General features: G+C 47.4%; 1 protein-coding gene across 1 annotated transcript in view; it reads left to right on the forward strand.

Moving 5' to 3' along the window:
• The first annotated feature begins 4,676 nt into the window (after window positions 1-4,676).
• Window positions 4,677-12,511, forward strand: part of LOC142577948 (uncharacterized) — a 32,292-nt gene continuing 24,457 nt past the window's right edge. Inside the window, exon 1 of the mRNA XM_075687385.1 lies at window positions 4,677-4,829. The gene's annotated coding sequence lies outside the window, so the exon portion shown is untranslated. The remainder of the gene's footprint in view (window positions 4,830-12,511) is intronic.

Consider the following 12,511-nt stretch of genomic DNA (forward strand, 5'->3'; position numbering starts at 1 on the left):
TTCTGCACTAGCCACTTGAACAAATGTTCATTTAATTTCTATTATAAGTATGCCAATAATGTGGGATCTGCGTTAGATATGTGACAGCGGCTCGCATTTCTTTGCCTGACAGTATATTTACCGTACTACACGCATGTTGCAACAAAACTGGAATTGTTAACGTGCTGTCGTGTTTATGGTACGACTTCGGCTCCTTCAAGTTGACATACGCTGGTGACATGGCTCCTGACATGGCTGGCTCCTTCAAGTTGACATGCTGGATGCCGCGTTGTCGACGGGTGAGTAGCGGCCTATGAAGACTGAGGAATATATGTTGCCTTGAACGTTCTAGTCGTGAAATTGGGAAGAGACAGTGAGGTACAGATCAGTGACCACATATCGCTCCTAAGTCAACCCTGTTAAGTTTGGGCATAAAAAATAATGTTCTGTACTCCGAGATTGAAACGTGAACAGCATAGCACGTAATTTTTGCAAGAACCTAGCAACAGATACAGTGATGTGAAGACGTACGGCCAACGCTCATGTCTCATAAACACCGGCAGCCGCCTACCGAATGTTTGCTCCGCCGATTACTTTAACATTGTTCACTACGGTACGTCTGCTTGATATGTATGTTCGCATTTCGCGAAAGTTCGTACTGGGAACACAACACAGTTTAAAATGCGAAAACTTCGCCTTTGATGCAAGCATTCAATTTGTCGTACCAATTATTGTCTCCAACATACATACACGCGGGAAGCTTTCTATTTGCGCAAATTTAGCTGTTTATTTCAGTGTCAGAGGGTTTATTGCAGCCAATATATATTTGCACACACACACACACAATATATATATAACCTCCAGGTTTAGCAAGCGCTCGTCTTGACAAACTTGTTCAGCCTGTCTGCAAAACACACATGATACTGGATATTTCAAGGAAAAAGATGGAAATTCACTATGCAAACTAGTGCAGATAAATAAACGAATTCGCAGACTCCTCGCAATGTGGGACTCTAGGTTAAATTGAAGCATTTCTCCGACCAACGTTTCCAAATGAACGTTTATGGAGTGCATATTACAAAGATACCGCTGATGTGAGACCTGTGTAAAATGTGGGAGAACTGCAACGATTGGTGTTGTCAGCTCTTGTTTCTTTTTTTTATCTGATTTTACTTTAAATATTACATGCTTCCAGAATTGAAAGGCCTTTAATCGACGTGTTGTCGTGTATATCCTATGAGTTAGGCGCGTTTATGCTGAGACACGCTGGTCAACGGTGCCTTGCTGGCTCACACGTTGCGAAGTGCGAGTAGCGATGTTTGAAGAATGCAGTAGAAAACGTGGCCGTGGATCTTGAAATTCTGAAATCCTCTCGCGAATACACTGCCGCTAACATCCTTTGTGCATCATCGTCGTCGTCGTCGTCGTCGTCATCATCATCATCATCATCATCATCATCATCATCATCAGCCTGGTTATGCCCACTGCAGGGCAAAGGCCTCTCCCATACTTCTCCAACAACCCCGGTCATGTACTAATTGGGGCCATGTCGTCCCTGCAAACTTAATCTCATCCGCCCACCTAACTTTCTGCCGCCCTCTGCTACGCTTCCCTTCCCTTGGGATCCAGTCCGTAACCCTTAATGACCATCGGTTATCGCCCCTCCTCATTACATGTCCCGCCCATGCCCATATCAAGTTCCAATTGTTGTGGTTGCACCCTAGTGCGTGATTCATCAACGCCGGAAAACAATTTCACATCGCGTCAAAGTATTGATGTTCACTTCACCTGTAATGACCACCGGCTTGTTTTATTTCTTATTTACACGGCACTATTCTGACGTCACCCTTCCTAAAACATTCTTAGAAGTCAAATTTTGTAAAGCAGAATTTTGAGTTCTCCGAATGTCAAGCCGCGGTGGCTTAGCGTCTATAATTCTGCGCCGCTAAGTACGAGGCCGCAGGACCATATCCCCGGCCGAGGTGGCCGGATTTCAATGGGGGCGAAACGCAATAACGCCCATATCCCGCGCATTTCGGGTACCTTAAAGCACCCCAGGTGGTCAATTTTAATCCGAAGTCCCCCCCTCCCCCCCCCCCCCCCCGCTCTAATGCGTGCCTCATAATCATATCCTGGTTCTGGCACGTAAAACCCTATAATGAAATTTCTGCGAATGAACACTTGCCTGCAGTCAACGAACCGCTTATACAAGAGTGCGTTACACGTAATGTTTTCTTTTTTATGGAATAAACTGCGAATAAGGACGCAGTGCTGTGAGCTCCGTTCATGTGCATTAGTCTTCCCTTTCCCTTCTAAAAAGTTCGCCCATTCTATTAAGACGTGAGTGCGCTTTTGAGGTGGCCATGAAAAAAAAGTCATAGTACGTAAAGATCCAAACTTATTGATTCGTTGCACAAAACAGATGCCCGCCCAAAGCAACCATGGCCTCCCGTACAGTTAGTCGCAAATCGATCCCAATCCCACTTGCGTTAAAGAATGGCTCTGACAACATCAGTCCAGTAATTAAAGGCTTGTTAGCGGGTACCCTCGATAACACAGTCGCGATTGTGGTTGCCGGACTCATTACGATCCAACGCGTGTAATCGCCGAAGGAAAACTTCCGCTATTACACCAGAAGTTCAACAGAGAAATCATCGAAGCCGACGGAATTCTGCAACGTGCTAATGAGTGTGTCAGTGTGGCTTCCTTAAACGTCCTTGTCAAGTAAACAGTGCGAGTTGCCATCACCGAATCGCCCGCCCACACTTGGAGCGGGGAGTATCTGCAGATTGCATTTATGCGCCTTCGCTCTGCTTTCTCTGTATTCCTCCAGGCTTGAAGCGTACGTATACTTCCTCTAAAAAAAAATTGCATTGTTAGTTTAGCGCTGTCATCGTCTATTCTCGTTCGTTCGCTTCTGTGGCGCTGGGAAAATTTAGGAAGTTTCACTAGCCGCTTTTACATGAACCTGAAAGTAGCGTGCCGAGTTTTCGGCGCGACACTGTGACATGTGACAGCGTTTACAGGCGGTGCATCTACATTTGTTCGAAGCAACCTGGAACCAGTTTCCGTCGATTTGCGTGCTGCCGGTGAATGGAGGAGAGCTCGCGGTGGAAGCCACACTTCTCCCTGAGTGCGATACGCGAGCGTTTGGATGAAACGCGCGAGACAGCTGGCCCCGCTCTCCCAACACCCTCTCCTGTCGCATCAACGCGATTCTGCTTCCCAGCGTAATACCGGTGTATACACGAATGCGACAAGCTACAAATGGGATGCTACGCACCAGTTGTCGCATTCGTGTCAACGCCGCTACTAACGTGCGAAAATATCCATGTTTCGTCATTACGTTTAGAGAGCGCCGCTTAGGGCATGGCTTAAGTGGTTAACCGTAAGACGCAGCGGACTTTGGCAAGTTATGATAACCAGCGGAGACTATACCAGTAAGGTGTCAGCAACGGAATTTCTTCCCTGAACGTCCGCAGGCAGTGGGTGTGCAGGGATCAGTGAAAATCGTTGCATTATTCCTGCCTATAAAAGTTTCTTCCTCTAGAAGTAGCAATTCTTCTCAAATACAGCAGCAAAGCCACTTCCGTAGAGGTATAATTTAATTCGATGGCACTATAGGCGAACTTCACTCACTGTGGAGGTATCGCGCGCCTCTGACGAAAACAGAGAGCCGATGCCGAATGCACCGCTGTTTGTCAGCTGCTCAGAGGGTTAGCTGTCACGGGGGAAGAAAGCAGTAAAATGTCGCACTGACGCAAGGCACCGGACATTTCGAAGGGGGACTTTGGCACGAGATGAACGTCATTTTGATAAATGAGATTGTGCATGGTCGCCTATGACGCACGCACGCGCACCTGTTGCGACGCCGCAATACTCACAGTCTATGTTGTCGCAAACATTAGAGGCCGGTGCTATGTCCTGGCCCAGTTTTTCTTTAGTTGCATTATCGGCAGACTGAATCACTGTCAATCAAGAAAGCACGTTTTTGCGTTCGCACTGGCGAAATACAGTTGTCCAGTACGAAACGATTACGTAAATAAAACACAGATCAGGCATCTTTTATACTGCGAAGCAAATTCTATGCGAAATTGCCAGAAAAATAAAAATTTTGATGGTGTTCACAGGACACCCATACAGCGACAACAAAGAAATGACCGACAGGCGTGAAAGAACGCTTACTTTAAACTAGCTTTACTTTTATTACGAATATTCGGGTACACCGTTACCAGATCGTCTAAGCTCCTGCCCTCGCACCAGAAGATCAAAGAATCAATTATCATAGAACAACGCATTGACTGTGACTCTCTCTCTCAACTCCTCTTCGCTCACACAGTAGCGCCGAAAGAATTCAAATTGCAGACGTTAGTAAACCTGCATACGAAGCCTATCCTGGCGCTCTCCTACTAAGGCAGAACAAGGACATTCTTGAGAAGTATTCTACTTCCCCCCAGAGAAAAGGATGTCAATCAGTTCATCTATTTTGACGTCGTCAGGCTTGTCGTCCCGCAGAAATTGTCAGGGAGAAACAACCTTGTGCGTAGACTTTCTTTCTCCTTTTGCAAGGCACCTGCGCAGCTGCCGTTTCACAATGGAATCTATGACGCATGTACTACAAAGGCGTCAGGCACAAACGATTGTGCAGATTTACTAAGACTGCATTGTCCGCGCATAATACACGAACGTGCCTTGTCCCGCACGATTACTTGTATTTTTAAGGCTAGCAGGCACGTGATCGACTGTGCAGGAAAGCGCGGGCATACATGCAACCGCTTACAACAAGCTTATCACAACTTGGGGAGTTCAATATTTGCGCGATCCAAAGGATCAAAGGAGTAAAGAAAATTGTGAGTAGTTAAATTTACGTGCTAAAAACGAAAACACACTTTGCATAGCTTATTATATAGGGCGTCCCCCTTAACGTTCGCCAAGCTGTTTAACGAGAAAAAAAATATTTACAAAACACTGTGCAAAGTAGGTTCTATGACCTTCGGTGTTCTGTTGTGAGAGGTCAGACAACAAAACACCGAAGGTCTTATAGTTCTCTCTTACATTGTGTTTCTGCAATATCTTTTTTCCTTGAACAGCTTTACTAACGTTAGTTGGCACACACGGTATATAGCGCTAGTGCAATATACAACCGTTCAGCAACAACGAATTTCGTGAATACACAATCGTTGCATCTAATTGCTGTCGTTCAGGAAGCTACTTCATTGTGTTTCACCCATCGCAAACTTGTAAATATAGATCTTGAACTAGGGCTAGCTCTTCATACATTATGAGTGCTACGTGTGCTTTATAATTGCTTTCGGAATCAATTCCGAGTAACTTTACTCATTCACAAAAAGGTTTGCCACAACACTTAGCGTAGCTAATGTTTCAAGCATAGAGCGCTTTTGAAGATAGCGCTAACAAAATTATTTTTCAGCATTGCTATATAGCGCTAGTGCAATATACAACCCTTCAGCAACAACGAATTTCGTGAATACACAATCGTTGCATCTAATTACTGTCGTTCAGGAAGCTACTTCATTGTGTTTCATCCATCGCAAACTTGTAAATATAGACCTTGAACTAGGGCTAGCTCTTAATACATTATGAGTGCTACGTGTGCTTTATAATTGCTTTCGGAATCAATTCCGAGTAACTTTACTTATTAACAAAAAGGTTTGCCACAACACTTAGCGTAGCTAATGTTTCAAGCATAGAGCGCTTTTGAAGATAGCGCTAACAAAATTATTTTTCAGCATTGCTATATAGCGCTAGTGCAATATACAACCCTTCAGCAACAATGAATTTCGTGAATACACAATCGTTGCATCTAATTACTGTCGTTCAGGAAGCGACTTCATTGTGTTTCATCCATCGCAAACTTGTAAATATAGATCTTGAACTAGGGCTAGCTCTTAATACATTATGAGTGCTACGTGTGCTTTATAATTGCTTTCGGAATCAATTCCGAGTAACTTTACTCATTCACAAAAAGGTTTGCCACAACACTTAGCGTAGCTAATGTTTCAAGCATAGAGCGCTTTTGAAGATAGCGCTAACAAAATTATTTTTCAGCATTGCTATATAGCGCTAGTGCAATATACAACCCTTCAGCAACAACGAATTTTGTGAATACACAATCGTTGCATCTAATTACTGTCGTTCAGGAAGCTACGTCATTGTGTTTCATCCATCGCAAACTTGTAGATATAGATCTTGGGCTAGGGCTAGCTCGTAATGCATTATGAGTGCTACGTGTGCTTTATAATTGCTTTCGGAATCACTTCCGAGTAACTTTACTCATTCATAAAAAGGTTTACGACAACACTTAGCGTAGCTAATGTTTCAAGCATATAGCGCTTTTAAAGATAGCGCTAACAAAATTATTTTTCAGCATTGCTATATAGCGCTACTGCAATATACACCCCATCAGCAACAACGAATTTCGTGAACACACAATCGGTGCTTCTAATTACTGTCGTTCAGGAAGCTACTTCATTGTGTTTCATCCATCGCAAATTTGTAAATGTAGATGGCTAGGGCTAGCTCGTAATACATTACGAGTGCTACGTGTGCTTTATAATTGCTTTCGGAATCAATTCCGAGTAACTTCACTCATTCATAAAAAGGTTTGCGACAACACTTAGCGTAGCTAATGTTTCAAGCATACGGCGCTCTTGAAGATAGCGCTAACAAAGTTATTTTTCAGCATTACTGTAAGTGAACCATGTTTACACGTTATCCTGAAAAAAAAAAACCGGCATCACTCATCGACAGTGATGATCAATGTAAGCAAATAGCCGAACGCTTCTAGAAGCCACCCACCACGGTGCCTTAGGGGTTATGGTGTTGCGCTGATAAGCGCAAGGCCAGCGGGATCACATCTCGGCTGCGGCGGCTGCATTTTGATGGGGGCGCAATACATCAACGGCTGTGTGCCGTGCATTGGGGGCACGTTAAAGATCCCCTGGTGGTCAAAACTGTCCGGAATTCCTCACCATGCACGGAGTGCTCCATAATGAAATCATGATTTTGACACGTACAACCCCAGAATTCAATTCTTCAAGAAACCTATGCGCTTTAATAAAGACTGATGCACTGGAATGTGTACAATAGTATCAGTGAGGATAACTATGTAGCGCTTGTTATTGCATCCCATAGTTGTGTAGCGCATGTATAGTAGTGGTACAGACCGCCTTTGTGTAATCTTCGGACGTCCGGAAGATCTTGCATGACAGCACGAGCGTTTCATAGACCTATCAAAGTCGGCATGCGGCAAAGCACGCGGTACGCAATCTAGATGCGCGAGACCACGTGGCCGTTTCGTCAACATTTTTGGTATGGGTGGCAAAAGACCGACCAACAAACATCACGAAAACGGGCGAAAGAACCAGCAGACGCTATTGCTTCTAATGCCTAATGCACGCAGTCGTTATTCGTAACCGTCACGGCACTGATGTGTGTTATACGGGAGCGCTTCCTTGCCATTTTATGTTTTTCCCTCAAAAACGAGGTGCTGCGACGTTGGTTGAGGCTCTTAAAGTTCTCCATGAAACCTTTCTGTTCAAATACATGTGATGAAACACTGTCTCCTGACGCATGCCGGTGTGGTGACGGTGGCGGGGCGAGACATGCAACGGCTGCTGTAAATCACGCGTAACAGGTGGCCCGATACATATAAAGCTCTATAGTCGGCGACAACCTAAGAATTACAAAGTTATATTTACCCTGTACAACTTGAACGCCACTTGCATAGATGAGCCAGCCAATTAGGCTCGCTTATTTGCCTGACGTCAAGTGGTTTGACGTGTTTAAAACAATTGTTTTTTTTTCTCCTACATGTCAGTCTGTATCAGTGGTTTCCGGATGAATCCTGAACATCTATTACTATATTTATGCGTGATCTTCATATTCATGCTGAGCCATCGCTTACATTTTAGCTCCAAACAACTAGATATATTTTCCAATTAGCCTAGCTAATACATTAGCAGAGCAAAGTCAATATGCTGTAAGCGAACCCCAGCATGCTGTGCTCTATTTCACAGGTGAAGGGCAGGTGCAATGCCTTTTCTGAGAGGAGCTTGTATGTTATTCTTCGGCTTTCACCGAATATATATATATATATATATATATATATATATATATATATATATATATATATATATTCGGTGACAACCGAAGAATTACATACAAGCTCCTCTCAGAAAAGGCATTGCACCTGCCCTTCACCTGTGAAATAGAGCACAGCATGCTGGAGTAGAGCGCATCATGCTGGAGTCACGGCACGAAGCACTCGATAAAAGCCTGTGTAACGAGAGAGCAGTTTTTCTGACAGGCCAACCTGACGGGACGGAGACCATAGAAGCTCGAAAGAACCAGACGGGAAGTGCACGTCTCGGTGTCGCCGGTCGTACAAACGCCTTTGACTCTCTTGGGATTTCAGAAGGTGGTCACGGGCAATTTCAATGGCGTGGGCACAGCGGGCGATGGTGTGAAGTGCATACTCACTGGTAGGTGCCGCGTGAACCGGGAGGGTTGTGTCGAGGGGCAGTGCTGGTTCTCGGCCGAACGGAAGGAAAAATGGGGAATAACCGGCTGTGTCGTGGCGCGAGGAATTATAAGGAAATGTGACAAACGGTAGAGCGAGGTCCCGGTCAGTGTAGTATGAAGAGACATATTTCGTGAGCATGTCTGTGAGACTGCGATTCAGACACTCCGGGAGGCCATTTGTTTGCGGATGACATGACGTGTATAGCGTGTGCCTCGTGGCACAGGAATGCAGGTTGTCCGCGATAACTTTTGATACGAATGTCTGGCCACGGTCTGTGAGAAGTTGTCTCGGAGCTCCATGTAATAAAATCCCGTCGTGTAGAAGAAAATCGGTGATACCTGTGGCGCCGCTTGCAGAAAGAGCTCGGGTGATGGCGTAGCGGTGGCGCAATCCGTGGAAACAGTGTTCCCAGACCTGTTCGCAGACGTGTAAAGAGGAAAAAGGACAAGTAAGTCCAAACCGACCTGAAAGAATGGTTCCGCGGGAATGTCGAGTGGTTGAAGGTACCCAGAAGGGAGCGTCGATGGTGTCTTTCGTCGCTCGCTTTCCTCACACGCAGCTATGTATCTTCGAACGAGCAAGCCCTGGCCAAAAGAAGCGTCGGCGGATCCGGTCGTAGGTAGGTGACGCGCCCATATGACCGGCAGCGGGGAAGTCGTGGAGTTCGCGATGAACAGCCGAGCAAAGGTGTTTAGGGATCATAAGAAGAAATGCAGTGCTGTCGGGGTGAACGTTGTGGTGGTAGAGTACGACATCTTGAAGTGTGAATAAGCGGAGTGAACTGTCGGCAAGTGACGATTCCAGGCAGTCAATGATAATACGCAAGGACGGGGCACGGCGCAGCTCGTAGGTGTCATGGAGCAGAGGAAAAATACAGAGATCACAGGCGTCGATGTCAGTATCAGACTGATTGAGACAGTATCAGTATGATTACTGAGAAGGGCTTCCCATATAAATATGGGCGGAACTTTGAAACAGCCCAGATGAGAGCAAGACATTTGCGCTAAATGATCGAATAGTTGCGCTCTGCAGTTGTCAGGAGCCGGCTAGCGTATGCTATAACGTGGTCGTGTCCGTGTTGGCCTTGCGATAAGACAGCGCCGATACTATTACCACTGGAATCGGTTCGGACCTCTGTAGGTGCGGATGGGTCAAAGTGGGCCAAGGCCGGTGGTTTGGTGAGAATCGTGATAAGGCGTGAAAATGCGGCAGCCTGAGGGGAACCTCACGTAAAAGGTACGTCTTTTTTCAGAAGTTCAGTGAGTGGTCGAGCGATTGCTGCGAAATTTTCACGAACCATCGGAAACTGAACAGAGCCCCAAAAAACTCCGGACGTCTTTGACAGACTGAGGTACAGGAAAAGCCTTCACTGCTCGAAACTTCTCCGTGTTGGGTTGTACTCCGGAAGCGTCGACGAGATGGCCAAGCGCTGTAAACTGTCGGTGCCAGAAGTGGCACTTCGATGAGTTTAATTGGACCCCAGTCTTGCGGAAGACGTCAAGGATAGCTGCGACGCGCTCAAGGGGCATCTCAAATGTAGGAGAGAACACAAGGACGTCGTCGAGGTAACAAGGGCTCGTTGACCATATGAAACCTTGAAACAGAGAGTCGATCATCCGTTCGAACGTAGGGGGGGGGGGGGGCGTTGCATAAACCGACCGGCATAATCTTGAATTGGTAGAGGCCATCTGGAGTGATGAAAGCGGTGCTCATCGACGGAAATCTTCCAATAACGAAATCAAATGTAGATGGACAATAGGTATTTGGCACCGTGAAGAGAATCAGGAGCGTCGTCGATTCGTGGTAAAGGGTAAACGTCCTTTTTAGTAATTCGGTTTAGGTGGCAGTAATCAGCGCAGAAATACCACGTGCCATCTTTCTTTTTGACGAGCACGACCGGCGACGCCCAAGGATTCTACGAGGGCTCAACAATGCCTCTGGCGAGCATCTTACTTGCTTCCTGCTGAATAACTTGCCGCTCTGCCGTGCACACGCGATATGGGTCGGTGGTGAATGGGAACAGCATCACCAGTGTTTATTCGATGCTTAACAAGGAACGTCTGATCAAGTGGTCGATTGTCAGTGTCAAATATGTCGCGGTAGGAAAGCAAAAGGCGGTATAGGGCGGCTGCTTGGTCCGGTGCGAGGTCCGGAGCAACGATGGGACGTAATGGGCCGTCGAGGCTCAAGGCATCCTGCGGGTAATCAAGAGGATCTGGAGACGCGTCGGCCGCAAAAAAGTGACGTGGTCGTCTGTCACTGACCGGAGCGTGGCCACCGCTATGCCTTCAGGCAACACTTGCTTCGCCAAGCCGTAATTTATAACGGGGAGACACATCCGATTAGCGGCAAGGGTTACGACGGAGTGTGGCACAGAGATGTTGCGCGCCAGGAGGACACCCCCAATAGGTGCGACGAAATAGTCGCCATCAGGCACGGTTGCCGTTGAGGCCTATTCGACGAAGGTTAAAGTTTTGGAGGTAAGCGAACAAACGCTGTAGTCCAGAGGGTGTTCGGTTGTTCGGGGCAAACGTCGGAAAGAAAAGGCTGCTCCGGTGGAACATTCGATGAGGGCAGAATGCGTCGCCAGAAAGTGCCCTAATGACCTAATGGTCGTTAGGGCAACTGGTCCACACGGTGAACAGGAATGGAACTTGGCGGCCAGCGATTCCTATGCGAGCAGTGCACATACCCCTCACGGCAGCAGTGGTGCCATTGGCGACGCGGTACGGCTCGAGTGATGGCAGGCGTAAGAACTTTTTCGAGGCGACGACATGGGTTAGCGCTCATTATGGGCACTTAGGCTCCAGTATCATTTAATGCCGTCAACGGAACACCATCTACGTCTATTTCAGTTAGGTTCGTGTTAGTGAGGAGCGTCAACGGAGAATTTGGACATGACGAACGTGATGCAGCGCAACCTCCAATAGCTGCATGGCCTAGTTTTCCGTCCGACGGTTTGGCGAGGAAAGCGGCGAGGCTGGGGTGAAGGGAGCGACGGCGTTGAGGCGATGGCGAACGCACGGGGGAGCGGTGTCAGGGGCAGCAGAAGTAAGCTACAGATGGCGAGTTGAATAACGGCGAGCGTCGGCGTATGGGCGAGGAGAAGGGAATGAGTTCCAGTACGGCGGCATATAGGTGGTGCGGCAGTGGCGGGATACATAACAAATGCGGTAGCAGCGGTAGCCGTTCTGCTTGTCGTCTGAGGTTCGACATTCAGCAGGATTGCGGAGTCTGGGAGCGAAATACTGGTCATTACAGGTTGTGGAAATGGGAATCGGGGCGGAATCAGGTCGGGAGACAGAGCAGACAGTAGGGATGCCAAGGTTTGCAATTTCTTGCCGCACAAGGGCTTCAACAGCGTAAATAGCGGGGGTTGCTTGGTCAAAGGTACCGTCAGGTGGTCGTAGATGACGGGGGTCCGGACTCGCCGCTTCAATCTCACGGCAAACTATACGTGTGACGTTCTCTTGAAACGGTCGTGTGGCGGTAATAACGGAGCAAGATGACGTGGCAGGGGTGTTTGGGAGCCGGGAAAGCTGTGGGACGACGCTGCGGCTTTTGGCTACCTCTAAGAGGCGCCATTGTTTGACGATGGCGTCAACGGTAGAAACGTCGTTATAGACGAGCGAATTGAAGGCGTCGTCCGCGATGCCCTTTAGGATATGGCGCACCTTCTCAACCTCGGTCATGTCATATGCACGTCGATTTTCCGGTAAACCGCGAGCACTTCCTCTATGTAGGGACATACGATTCAGTCGACGACTGGACCAGGGTGGCAAGCTCTTGTCGCGCAGCCTGTTGGCAACCTGATGGGTTGCCAAATACGTCGCGAAGCCGCTCTTTGAAAATTTCCCAGCTGGAGAGCTCGATCTCGTGGGTGCGCAACCAGACACGCGGTGCACTGTCCAGATAAAAGATCACATTGGCAAGCATGATGGTAGGGTCCCAGTAGTGGATTTGGCTAACTCTCCAATACATGCTGAG

The sequence above is a fragment of the Dermacentor variabilis genome, chromosome 4, assembly GCF_050947875.1.
Source record: "Dermacentor variabilis isolate Ectoservices chromosome 4, ASM5094787v1, whole genome shotgun sequence".
In the NCBI taxonomy this organism is placed as follows: domain Eukaryota; kingdom Metazoa; phylum Arthropoda; class Arachnida; order Ixodida; family Ixodidae; genus Dermacentor; species Dermacentor variabilis.